General features: G+C 42.1%; 1 protein-coding gene across 7 annotated transcripts in view; it reads right to left on the bottom strand.

Annotated features, from left to right (window-relative positions):
• Positions 1 to 14135, bottom strand: part of Csgalnact1 (chondroitin sulfate N-acetylgalactosaminyltransferase 1) — a 340304-nt gene that overhangs the window by 313226 nt on the left and 12943 nt on the right. Inside the window, exon 1 of one of the 7 annotated variants that reach the window (XM_040742205.1) lies at positions 7052 to 7365. The exons of the other annotated variants lie outside the window; for them this stretch is intronic. The gene's annotated coding sequence lies outside the window, so the exon portion shown is untranslated. Of the gene's footprint in view, positions 1 to 7051; positions 7366 to 14135 lie in introns of those variants that run through there. 7 annotated transcript variants of the gene reach the window in all.

Raw genomic sequence — 14135 nt, 5'->3', positions numbered from 1 at the left:
AGAAGGCTCACATTCCCCCAAGAAACCATTTTAAGTTCTCTCTGAAAAGACAGTTTCCATGCAGGCCTCAGAAACATTTCAGGGTAGTAAAGATGGCTCAGTCAGGTAATGACTTATTTCAAAAGCTTGAGGACCTGAGTTCAGATCCTAAAAACCCACATAAAAGCTTGGAAGGCAGAGCCAGTCTAGCCAATCTAGCCAGCAAGAGACTGTGTCTCAGAAAATACGATAGAGAAGCAACTGAGGAAGACATTTGACCTTGGCCTCTAGCCTACAGATGCACACACAAACACACATGCACATAGCACATAAGTGCACCTATCCACTCCCACACACAAACACATACATACATACATATATATGTAAGCACATACATACACACACAGAACACATTTGCACAAAAATCTCAAAGACAATATTTGTGGGACCAAACACTCAAATTAAGATACTACAAAACACTTAAGGACAAAAGTTGCAATGAGCAAGAAACAGAAAAGTTTTGCAAAATCATATTCATAAAAGTTACAGGTATCAGAATCACAAAAAAGAATATAAACATGTTTAGTTTAGAGATAAAAGAATGTAACAAAAAAGTGTCCAAAATTGACTGAGGCTTTCATCCCAGTGGCAGGAGCCAATGCACCTCAGCAGTTTAGTCTCCTACTCCACCCTCAGGACTAGGTCAACTGCCTATGCTGGGGGTCTGCCACTGGGGCTTCCATCCCCGCAGCAGGAGCCAAGGCACCCCTGCACCCTAGTCTCCTGCTCCACTCACAGGACTAGGTAAACCAGGACCCATTTCTGGGCAGCTTGCCTGTGCTTGGGGACTGCCACAGTGGCTTCCTTCACTGCAGCAGGAGCCAATGCACCCCAGAATCCTAGTCTCCTGCTCCACCCATGTGACTAAGACTATCAGGGCCTGTCTCCAGGCCACACTCTTGTGCCTGGGATCTATCACTCAGATTCCCATCCATCCCAGCAGGATCCAAAGCACCCCAGCATCCTAGTCCATGTCTCCACCCACGAGACCAGGAAGTGGAGAGCTACCAGAGCATTGGACTTGTCTACACCCACCAGAAGGGAACCCTGGTCCCACAACCACTAGGAGAGGAAAAAGCACCTTCTGGAACCCACTGCAAGAACAGTTGGGAAGGAGACAATATAAAAACACAAAGAGCAACAGAAAAACCAATGACACCACGAGAGTCCAGAGACCCTACACCAGCAAGACTTGAACACCCCAACACAAATGAACCAGAAGAAAATGACATTAAAAACAACTTCATGAAAATGATAGCGGCCCTCAAATAGGATATGAAAAAATCCCTTAAAGGGATGGAAGAAAAAACAATCCAAAAATGCAGGAAATGGAAGAAAAGATGAAGCAAAAATTGCAAGAAACAACTCAAACAGTGCAAGGGCTAAAATCTGAAATGATGCAAGCATAACCAACAGAATACAAGAGATGGAGGAGAGAATCTCAGGCGTTGAAGATACACTAGGAGAATTAGATTCATCGGCCAAAGAAAATTTTAAGTCCAACAAATCACTAACACAAAATATCCAGGAAATATGGAACACCATGAAAACACCAAACTTAAGAATAATAGGTATAGAAGGTGAAGAAATCCACCTCAAAGGGGCAGAAAACATATTCAACGAAATCATAGAAGAAAACTTTCCCAACCTAAAGAAAGACATGCCAATTAAGGTGAAAGAAGCTTACAGCACACCAAATAGAGTGGACCAAAAAAAGAAATCCCCTCGCCACATAACAATCAAGGCCCCAAACATACAGAAGAAAGAAAGAATACTAAGAGAAGCTAGGGGAAAAGGCCAAGTAACAAATAAAGTCAAACATATCAAAATTACACCTGACTTCTCCATGGAAACTCTGAAAGCCAGAAGGTCATGGATAGATATTCTACCAACATTAAGAGACCACGGATGCCAGCAAAGACAAAGCAAAGCTTTCAATGACTATAAATGGATATTCCATGATAAAACCAGATTTAAACAATACATATCCACTCACCCAGCCCTACAGAAAATTCTGGAAGGAAAACTCCAACCCAAGGAAGTTAACTGAAACCAGAAAAACATAGGCAATAGATAATCCCACTTTACCAACAACCAAAAGAAAAAGTGGTGGCACACATACAATTCCACCAACAACAACCATTCCAAAACAAACTAGAATGAGCAATCAATGGTGATTAATATCCCTCAATATTAATGGTCTTAACTCTCCCATAAAAAGACACAGGCTAACATAATGGATATGAAGACAGAATCCATCCTTCTGCTGCATACAAGAAACACACCTCAGCTTCAAAGGCAGATGTTACTTCAGAGTTGAAGTTTGGGAAAAGATTTTCCAATCAAATAGACCCAAGAAACATGCAGGGGTAGCAATCCTAATATCTAACAAATTAGACTTTAAACTAAAATCAATCAAAAGAGATGAAGGAGGTCACTTCATACTCATCACAGAAGAAATCCACCAAGACGAAGTCTCAATTCTGAACATCTATGTCCCAAATACAAAGGCATCCATGTTCCTAAAATAAACATTACTAAAACTCAAAGCACATATAAAACCTCACACACTTATAGTGGGCGATTTCAACACCCCACTATCACCACTAGACAGGACTAGCAGACAGAAACTTAACAAGGATACAAAGGAACTAATAGAAGTTATGAACCAATTAGGTTTAACAGACATCTATAGAACACTCCATCCAAACACAAAAGAATATACCTTCTTCTCAGTGTGACACTGAACCTTCTCAAAACTCGACCACATACTTGGCAACACAGCAAACCTCAACAGGTACAAAAAATTGGAATAACTCCATGTATCTTATCAGACCACCATGCTTTAAAGTTAGAATTCAACAACACAAATCGCAGAAACCCTGCAAACTCATGGAAATTGAATAATGCACAATTGCACCACTCCTGGATCAAAGAAGAAATAGAAAAAGAATTTAAAGACTTCCTAGATTTCAATGAGAATGAAGACACAACATACCCAAACTTATGGGACACTTTGAAAGCAGTGCTAAGAGGAAAGTTCATAGCACTAAGTGCCCACATGAAGAAACAGGAGAACAGTCACACTAGAGAATTAGCAGAACAACTGAAAGCTCTAGAACAAAAGGAAGCAAACTCACTCCAGAAGAGCAGACGCCAGGAAATAATTATATTGAGGGCTGAAATCAATAAAGTAGAAACTAGGAAAACAATACAAAGAATCAATGTAACAAAGAGTTGGTCCTTTGAGAAAATCAACAAGATAGACAAACCTTTATCCAAACTTACCAAATGGCAGAGTGCGAACATGCAAATAAACAAAATCAGAATGAAAAGGGAGACATAACAATGGAAAGTGAGGAAATCCAGTGAATCATCAGGTCGTATTTTGAAAAGCTATACTCCACAAAATTTGTAGCCCTACTATATACAGATGATAAAAGGGCTGAGAAAGAAATCAGAGAAACATCACCCTTTAAAATTGCCACAAACAACATAAAATACCTTGGGGTAACACTAACCAAACAAGTGAAAGATCTGTATAGCAAGAACTTTGAGTCTTTAAAGAAAGAAATTAAAGAAGCCGTCAGAAAATGGAAAGATCTCCCATGCTCTTGGATAGGTAGGATCAATGGAGTAAAAATGGCAATCCTGCCAAAAGCAACCTACAGACTCAATGCAATCCCCATCAAAAATCCCAGCACAATTCTTCACAGACCTTGAAAGAACAATTCTCAACTTTATATGGAAAAAAAAAACCAGGATGGCCAATACAACCCTGCTCAACAAAGCAACGTCTGGAGGCATTACCATCCCTGACTTCAAGCTCTATTACGGAGCTATGGTCCTGAAAACAGCTTGGTATTGGCACAAAAATAGACAGGTAGACAAACGGAATAGAATTGAACACCCTGAGATTAATCCACAAACCTTTGAACACCTGATTTTCAACAAAGAAGCTAAAATTATACAATGGAAAAAAGATAGCATCTTCAACAAATGGTACTGGCATAGCTGGATATTGGCATGTAGAAGACTGCAGATATGTCTATTGCTATGCACAAAACTTAAGTTCAATTGGATCAAAGACCTCAAGCCACACTGAACCTGTTAGAAGAGAAAGTGGGAGGTACCTTTGAACAAATTGGTACAGGAGACCGCTTCCTGAACATAATGCCAGTAGCACAAACACTGAGATCAACAATTAATAAATGGGACCTTCTGAAACTGAGAAGCTTCTTTAAGGCAAAGGACACAGTCAGCAAGACAAAAAGGCAACCCACAGAATGGGAAAATATATTCACCAACCCCACATCTGACAGAGGGCTGATTTCTAAAATATAGAAAGAACTCAAGAATGTAGTCACCAAAACACCAAATAATCTAATTAAAAAGTGGGGGACTGAACTAAATAGAGAATTCTCTATAGAGGAATCCAAAATAGCTGAAAGACACCTAAGAAAGTGTTCAACATCCTTAGCCATTAGGGAAATGCAAATCAAAATAACTCTGAGATATCATCTTACTCCTGTCAGAATGGCTAAAATCAAAAACAACAATGACAGTTTATGCTGGAGAGGATGTGGTGAAAGGGGAACACTCGTCCATTGCTGGTGGGAGTGCAAGCTTTTACAGTGACTTTGGAAATCAGTATGGAGATTCCTCAGGAAAATGGGACTCAGTCTACCACAAGACCATGCAATTCCACTCTCGGGTATATACCTAAAAGATGCATATTCATACAACAAAGATGTCTGTTCCACTATGTTCATAGCAGCATTATTTGTAATATCCAGGACCTGGAAGCAACCTAGATGCCCCTCAACTGAAGGGAGAATAGAGAAAATGTGATACATTTGCACAATGGAGTACTATTCAGCAGGGGGAAAAAAGGAATCTTGAAATTTGCAGGCAAATGGATGGCACTAGAAGAAACCATCCTAAGTGAGGTAACCCAGTCACAAAAAGACAAACATGGTATGTACTCGCTCATTTATGGATTTTAGACATGAATCAAGGGAGTGTCAGCCTACAATCACAGTGCCAGTGAGTCTGGGAAACAGGGAGGTTCCCAAGAGATATGCATGGTATCCCAGAGAAATGGAATGAGGCAAGATCTCCTGAGCACATTGGGAACATTGGGGGAGGGGAGAGGGAACCAGGAAAAAAGAGAGGGGGATAAGAGGAGGGGAGAAGAAGGCATGGGGAACAGGAAGGTTGAGTCGAGGTAAGAATAGAAGAGAGCAGGATGAGAGATACCATAATAGATGGAGTTGTTATAGGTTTGAGGAAAGAGCTGACACTAGTGAGATTTCCAGAGATCTACAAGGATAACACCAACTGGCAAACTAAGCAATAGTGGAGAGACTTCATTAACAGCCCTTCCCTGATGATAAGGTTGATGACTACCTTATATGCCATCCTAGAACCTTCATCCAGTGACTGATGGAAGCAGAGACAGATACCCACAGCTAAACACTGAACTGAACTCCTGGAACTCAGTGACAGAGATGGAGGAGTGATGAGCAAAGAGGACAAGACTGTGTTGGTGAAACCCACAAAGACAGCTGACTGTACAAGGGGGGAGCTCTTGAACCCCAGACTGATGACTGAGAGGCCAATAGGGGACTGATCCAGACTCCCTGAATGTAGTTTCAGTGAGGAGGCCTCAGCAATCTCTGGGGCCTTGGGTAATAGATCAGTGTTTGCCATGGTGTATGAATGAACTTTGGGAGCCCATTCCACATGGAGGGAAGCTCTCTCAGCCTGGACTGATGAAATGACAGACCCTGGAGATCACCCCAAGGAGGGCCTCACCCACCATGGGGAATCATGTGGGGATTGAGTGGGAGGCTGGGGGGGGGACGACTGGTAGAGGGACAAGGGAGGAGGGGTGGGAGAGGGAGCTAGTATTGACATGTAAAGCATGAATTCTTCTAATTTAAATAAAAATATATATTGAGGGGAAAAAGTGTCCAAAATTATGAAAAATTTTTAAAACAACAAAAAATGAAGATATTAGAAAGAAAAAAAGATTCCAGTTAGTAACTTCACATGAAACATCATTAGTCACAGAAAAAACAATAGACAGGTTCATAATTACAAATATAAAGATGTGTGTGTGTGTGTGTGTGAAATGAACAAAAAAAGAAGTCTGACATTTAGAATAAATTTGACAACAAATAAATATGTAGCACAGAAATCGTGTTAAGTAAATAAAATGCAGTGTAACTATTTCTTTTTTATAATATCCTGTTTCAACTTTTAATGCTGAGTATTTTCTACTTCATCTTCATTTAAAAAATGGCATTGGAAGGCAGTCATTTCCCCCTACATCACAATCAAATGTTTTTAAGACAAAATAATAGTGGTTGAGATTTATAGAAATCGTATAGTTTAATCAATTTCTCTTGATTAAAATAATTATAGTGTAAAATATTTTGATTCATCTACACACGGAGAAGAATTCCATACCAGGATTAAAAAACTGGATCCCACTTACTCTTATAAGTAAAGCTTTATTAGAATGTAGCTAGGCTCAATCCTTACATATTATCTGCAATTGACTTTTACCATATAAAGTACAGTTAAACAATGACAACACACACCGGTTGGCCACAATGTCTAATGTACTCAATATATAGTCCTTTACAGAAAAGGTTACTGCAGGATAGACTTGCTAGAAATTGTTATATTGATTAAACTAGTGATTGTGCCTTTTCCTCCAATTCCGGTTTGTATATATCACTTCCTATGGAGCTCATTGTGTGTGCTTGGAGCAGAATAAGAATCACTAGAGGTCCAAAACAAAGACCAAAACAAAAATCTTCTAAAAAGTGAGGCTACTTTACCAAAATCTGTTAGCTGGACCACTCTTATGCATAACCTATCAGTGCCTAACTAGAAACCTAATAGATGATCTAGACATTGTGCCATATAGCTTCCATTGTGGCACTGTGACTAAAACAGTCAATAACAACTTAAAAGGAGGGATAGTTTTGTTTTTACACACAGTTTCCATGGTTGCTGGTCTCCATGAGCCTGGCAGAACATAGGTGGTGTGGCCCAGCTGGAGAAAGTTGGATACTGTGAGCAAGACTTTGGGGTCTCCAGTCCTCCCTCCGCCATCTCTTTCTGCTTCCTGGCTTGAGGTTCAGAATCTTCTCTCCCGCATACTCACACAGCAGCTAACAAAATTAATGTCACTAGCCTGAGACCAGATGCTCAAAACAGGAGCCTATGGGGGTATAGTCCATGCTCAAATCATAATATTAAATATGATTAAGAAGGGAGCTATTAAATAGGAGACAGAACTACGAAATTACTGTACTTTTTCATGCTTAGGACTTTCCCTAGCTCATTAGTTCCCTTGTATTCTCACGAGAACTTTTCTTTTATTTCTTTTTTTGTTTAAACAGGGTCTCACTATGTAGGTCTGACTGTCTTGTAAGCTCACTATGTAAACCAGGCTGCCTCTAACTCACAGACATCCACCTGCATCTGCTGGAGAAAGCTGGGATTAAAGGGGTGGACCATCACACCCAGCTACTTTCTCTTTCTCTTTCTCTTTCTATTTATAGTTTAAAAGGAAAAGATTCTGAGGACAGTCCAGAGAGGCAGAAATAGACTAAGGAATAAAGAGGGAAATCAATAGTGTTTCTTGCTGGAATTGCAGAAGAGAGCCAGTAATATTAAAGGAGCTTTGCTTCAAAGTAATAATAGCTGAGAATTTTAATAAGAAACAATTTACCATGAGTTTAGAAAACAGCAAAACCCTAAACAAGATCTACACAAGGAAGCTTCCCTCACCATCAAAAACACCCAAGAGGAGGGAGAGGTGACTGGGAAAGAAAAACATTTAAAGTACCCAGAGGAAAGGGTATATTTCTACAAGGAAAGTAGTTTACAATTGCCTTCTGAAAAGTCAGTGAACACAGTGTCTTGAGAGCCCATAACCTCCAGGCTAGAACTCTGTCCCTAATGGAGTGATCCTTCAGAAATAAAAATAAAATCACACCCCTGGCAAAAGAAATCCAGGAGAACATGCTATTCACTGCTCACCACTCTAATCCTTACAGAAGTAACTTAAGAGGAGGGTTGTTTGTTTGTTTGTTGTTTGTTTTTGGTGCATAGTTCCAGGGAACATAGTCTGCCATAGAGATAAGGCACAGAGGAGAACCTGGCTCCAGGGAAGCAGGAGTTTAGAACTGCCTCTTCCCATGCACTGGTGGCTTAGGAAGCTGACAATGTGGGTCAGAGGTAGGAGCTGATTATAACTCTCAACACCCACCCCCCACAATAACCCACTGCTGCCAACCAGGCCAATGTCATAGAACAGCGGGGATGCAAATCAGAAGCCTGTGATGGACAGTTCACATTCAAATCAAATTATTGCTGCTATCCTGAAGATAACGCAGCAGAAGTGTAAGCATCCCAGAATGTCTGAAATGCAAGACGTACACACAAACACACGCAGATTTAGCAAATATGCATGAATGTCCACTATAAAATGCAACAGCACCTAATTTGTTAATTTTGTAAATCAAAAACCACTGCCAAGTGATAAACAGTCAGGGATCATATTTTTTTAATATTCTGTTTTGTCTCTTTCAGGAATAGGTACCAGGATGAGGTCACATGTGATAACATTTGTAGTGCCTGAAGTTGGTAAACGGGAGAACTATTGCCGGTTCAAGACGAGCCTGGTTCTCATAACAAGTCCCAGGCTAATCAGACTATGTGGCAAAATTCTCTTACAAAGAAAAGAAAAGGAGGCTGGGGATTGGAGGTGATACTAGTTAACAATTAATTTTGTTAACATCAAAACGTGTGGAAGAGATTCTATAAGATAAACTAAAGAGAGGGAGAGTAAAACATTAAACTTCTGAAAATGGCACCAGGACAGGAGGGAACGAGAGAAGAGGAAAAGAAAGGGGAGGACATAAAGGGAGAAAGGAGACGAGAAATGGAGCCTGACTAGCCCTCCTAGTGTCAGTAACTACCCTTAAGAGCCCTGATTTTCAGCAGACACACCTTGAGATCCTAACAAAACTGTACACATGTCCTGGTTATCATCAGACTGTCTTTAAAGGACAGTTACTAAAATGACCTGTTAAAACTGCACGGTTCGTAATTAAACCCCCTTCACTACTGGCAGTGCGTGTCCACCTTGATAAGCAAGGAAAGATTTAGAAACTAGATTCTCCAACTGCCCGGAAGAACCAGAAAGTCCCTAAGGTTGCTGTGCCACAAAATGCAGCAAGCAGAAAGCTGGTGTGCAGACTGACCTTGGGAGATGACCACAGCCAGAAAGTTTCCAGCCTCAGCTCCTGGCCCTGCCAGGTCCGCACAGGCAAGCCATTGCGTCCTCCTTCCCACTCACTTCCGTCTCCACTGCACAGTTGCTGCACTGGTTCCCTGGGTGTGGGGAAAGACCTCTTGACAGTGTCACAGAAACGGAGTGGCAGGTTACCGGCTGCCTCTGGCATTTTACTCAGGAATCTCGGTGTTCAGCTGCGCTGACCACTATCCAGGCTGGGGCTTGTTACTTTTCCTAGCCAATCTTGCAGCTGTGTGACTGTGTGACTGTGTGACTAAACTCTGGTGAATGAGGTACAAGCAAAAACGTTGCATAGAATATCCTAAAGGCCTCCTTGAAAGGGAGGAGGCGTACCCTTTCCTCTTGTGATGTGACTGCTGGAGCAGCGGCAGCTTCCTCCAAGAGTTGCACACATAGGATATGGGCGAAGTGAAGTAAGTGGTTTGTTCCTGGAACCTGCTTGAAAAAACTCCATCCCTGACCTACTCGGTTACGACCTCTATATAAGAGAGAAGTAAGTTTCTATTTCACATTATTCCTGTGTTGATATGAAGGCAGACTTAATCCTCACTCCTACAAAAGCCTTCACATTCTCTAGACCAATACACACACACACACACACACACACACACATATATACATATATATATGTGTGTATATATATATATACATATATATATATATATATATATATATATATATATATATAAACCAAGAAGGTCTCTTTCTCATGGGTACTTTTTCTCATGGGTACTTTTGTAAGTTTCTGGTGGATCCCTCACCATGGACCTCTGACCCACATCCCTGAAGTGATACAGTCAAACTTTCTGTTTGCACCATCCCACCTCCTTCTTTCCCGAAATATACTCCTTTGCTCTCTGTACATGGAGCCCCTGGGCAGAGAAGCCAGGTCTGGTTCCTGTGCACACAGACACACACACACACACACACACACACACACACACGTGCGCGCGCGCGCGCGCACACACACAAAGAGAGAGAGAGATAGAGGGAGGAAGGGAAGGAGGGAGGAAGAGAGAGAGAGAGAGAGAGAGAGAGAGAGAGAGAGAGAGAGAGAGAGAGAGCGCATACACAAGCCAATGTACTTCCCAGACGCTCTCCCACTCCAGCAGCAGAACACCTCTGGCTCCTAGCCTGAGGGACACAGAGCCTGCCTGCTGTGTCCGTGCAGCACTGAATGTCCAGACAGCTTCCCTGGGGACAGATTGGCAGAGCCTCTCAGCCCAGGCTTCTTCACACAAATTCTGGTACAAATCCCACATTGATGTTTTTTATGCCTTCAGAATGTACAGGATTTCCATGGGCCATGAGCCTGGGGTTCACTATTTTCTCTGAAAAGTCTCCATTTTTGTTTTCCTCCCAATTTACTTTAGGAACTTCTCACTAGTGTCTATGAAGGTGTCAGTCAAATTTCCCATTTTGGTGGGCTGTCTCAGAAACAGTGAGTTCCTCTGAGGTGTACATCTGTGGTAGAGCCCTGGAGAAAATACAGCACGCAGTTTGCAGTACGGAGAGACCTGTTGCCCTTGCAGGAGAGGAAGAGGAAGGAAGGACGTGTGACCAGAAATACATGCCTCGGGCTTGAGAGGGAATGTCTGGATGCTCAGAAACACTGACTTCATTATTGTAACCCAGCATGTATAACGAGTGTGTTCATGATTTATTAATTTAACAGTAAACAAAATAGCAGGCACAAGACAATGCCTCAATTCCATAGCAAAATCACCTGGAAACAGGACTGGGTTCTGTGAAACGGGCTGCGAACTCAACAGAATGGAAGAAAAATAACTGTTCCAGAGGGTCAAAAGCTTTCCTGAAGACCACAGGGAGTTGCTCTTGGGGTTTTCTGAGTGTTTTAGGCTCAGGAAATGATGTTAACATGGCTAATAAACTTAATTGTCTGAGAGAGAAGGGAGAAGCAAGCCTTAGACTCGGTCCTTCCAATCTCTGCCAGTAAAAGCATGGAGAGAGCAGACCTCCTGAGAGCAGACCAGGAGCTTTGACTGACAGACTCAACTGTGCCTGTCCTGGGGCAGGTTCCACTGCCTCCATCTGCTCCAGGGACATGCAGCAATTGGCTAGCTTCTTTCTACGGTGATTTTAAAGTTGCCAAAGCAACCTTCAGATTCTGATCCAGTTCCTTGCAGAGCTTGGATATGAGAAAAGAAAATGCTTCTGGCTTTGTTACGAAAGCAACATTGGCATTGTGTCAGCAAACAAGGACAGCTAGTATTTTTTTGGTTCATCTATCCCATCTGATCCTCACAGTCACTTTAATCCGATTTGCAGATGAAGAGAAGCAGGTGCCAAGATTTAAATGCAGGCTCAAGCTTAAACAATGCATTACACCTCTTTGGGCCTCAGTTTCCCCCACTGGAAGGAGATGATGAAGAACATGGTACTATAAAGACGGAATGAATTATGCCTGGATAGCACTGAGTTAGCTCCTGGCACGCAGCAAACTAAACAAGGCTTGCTATTGCTCCTGCTTTGCAGACAATAGAGTGCGAGCATGGTGGCAAGGCAGAGTGGAAAAGTAATAGTTTTATGGTCTGTAAGTGGCAGCTGGTATAGCCCAGATACGTTGCACCTCGGGTGCTTGTGCGTCATTATATACTATATAAACCAAGAGGAGATTGTTGAGGGAAGTTGGCCCATGCATCTTCTGGATCCTCTTCAATCTCAGGTTAGAGATGCAGAACTAGGACGAATGCTTGCAGGCTGCAAAAATCAAGCAAGTCCCTGAGATTTTTGTCATGGAAGTCTGGTTCTCCAGCTGAGCCCTGACACTGGCCAGATGTAGCCAGCTCTCCCGGGATCACTGCCTGACAGCTGCTGCTGTCCATTTAACTGACTACGGAACAGTAAGACGCTCCAAGGCTGCACTTGGATTTTGAGTCATTGAGTTCCGGTTCCCAGCAATCTGCCAATTAGCAAATACAAAATGCAAATTCTTCTGTAAACCCAGATAAATTCAAATGATATGGACCCTGTCTTTGGCTGGTTGTAGACAACAATTGTGCCCTCAAAAGCATTCCAAGTCCCCAGGCCACTAATACACCATGTGTAAAGGGCTTGGGAAGCAGAAAACAACCCTCCCCATCACAATCTGCCAGGGAGCTCCCCGTTGAAAGTGTGCAGGGCTCCAGGTGTGCTCCTACCTCCAGCACCCATGAGGACCTCACGCGTCCTCCAAGCTCCTGCACCTCCATTAGTGATGGAGAAAATTTGGAGTCACTGCTCCACTCTTCGAATTCCATGTCCATTTTCATTTTTTAATCTGACCGCATTCGAAATCAACTGCAAGCAAATTTTCACTTTAAAGAGAGATGCACACTGATTCCCATAATTCATAAGCGGAACACAATATTGCCACTGCTTGTAATTGTGACAGGATCCAGGCACTTCCCAAAACCGCAGCACACACCTGGACTACTGAGAGGGAACCTATTAGCCTGATAACCAGACATCATGGGAAACTTGTGACTTAGAAGCTTTTCTCTCGGAGAATAACAAGGCATAAGCTGGGCCTGATCTGCTTCAGAGGCATCAGCCTCATATCACACACGGGTGTGTGCACCTGTATTCATGCACAGACTTGCAGAGGGCTGCAGCTACTTTCCTAAATTTTAAATAAGACATGAGAGACAGGGGTGCTGGCACAAATCTACAAGCCCAGCAGTCAAAAGGAAAATAGGAGTTCAGCATCATCCTAGCTACACAGCAGTTTCAAGGCCAGCCTGGACTACATAAGGCCCTGTCACTCATTCGTTTGTTTGTTTGTTTGTTTGTTTGTTTGTTTACTGGAAGATGACCCAGTAAATTAGAGGAAGAGAACTGGAGCTAGGACCCTCCAGAAACCATGTAAAAATCCAGGTGGATATGGTAACTGCCTGTAGTCCTGGCTAGAGGGAGGCAGAAATAGGAAATTCTGTTGACTGGCCAAACTAGCCAAAAATGGTGAGTTCCAGGTTCATCCAGAGACTCTGTCTTGGCATATTATAAGGTGAAGAGTAACTTAAAAAGACATATGACATCAACCTTAGGTTTCCACAGGCACATGCCTGTGCACATGCAAATAGTATAAATATGTATATACCCAACACACATACATGCACACAACTGCCTATACATGTGCAAATAATACACATATACACGTGCATGTACCCAACTCACACATACATGCACGCAAAACTATTCCTAACAAATGTTAAAATAAAAAGGTAAATAAACAGTTAAAAGGTGATTGGGGATATAGTTCAGTGTCAGTGCTTGCGTGGCACACACAAAGCCCAGGTTCAGTCTTAAGGACTGAAAAGAGAGAGATTGAGAGAGCAAGGGAGACAGCAACAGATCAGTACACTGGTGTTCTCATTAGGGCGTGAATAAAGGGTCCGCAATCCAGCAGACTGAGGTATGTGTCACAGGTAATGACTGAGCTATTATGCTGAATGATAATTCCAGGCTTGCACTGAACACTTTGCCTAATTAGACTTCACACGGGGAAAATGCTTTAATATTTAACAAGTATAATGGTGCAATCAATGTACACAAATCAGGCCTGATAAGGAGTATTGCTTATTAAAGAGAAAGACAGATGGCCATGGGAAAGGTATAATCATTAAATGTAAAATCTCACAGGCTCCAACTGTGAACATCAGCTACATACTTTAAAATTACTTTACCCACAGACACTCGATGCATTATTTAGTCCAGTCCACATGCTCTGTCAACTACAGATACACCCACGCCATAG

The sequence above is a fragment of the Mesocricetus auratus genome, unplaced genomic scaffold, assembly GCF_017639785.1.
Source record: "Mesocricetus auratus isolate SY011 unplaced genomic scaffold, BCM_Maur_2.0 Super-Scaffold_6731, whole genome shotgun sequence".
Taxonomy (NCBI): Eukaryota; Metazoa; Chordata; class Mammalia; order Rodentia; family Cricetidae; genus Mesocricetus; species Mesocricetus auratus.
This window is presented reverse-complemented; position numbering and strand designations above follow the sequence as displayed.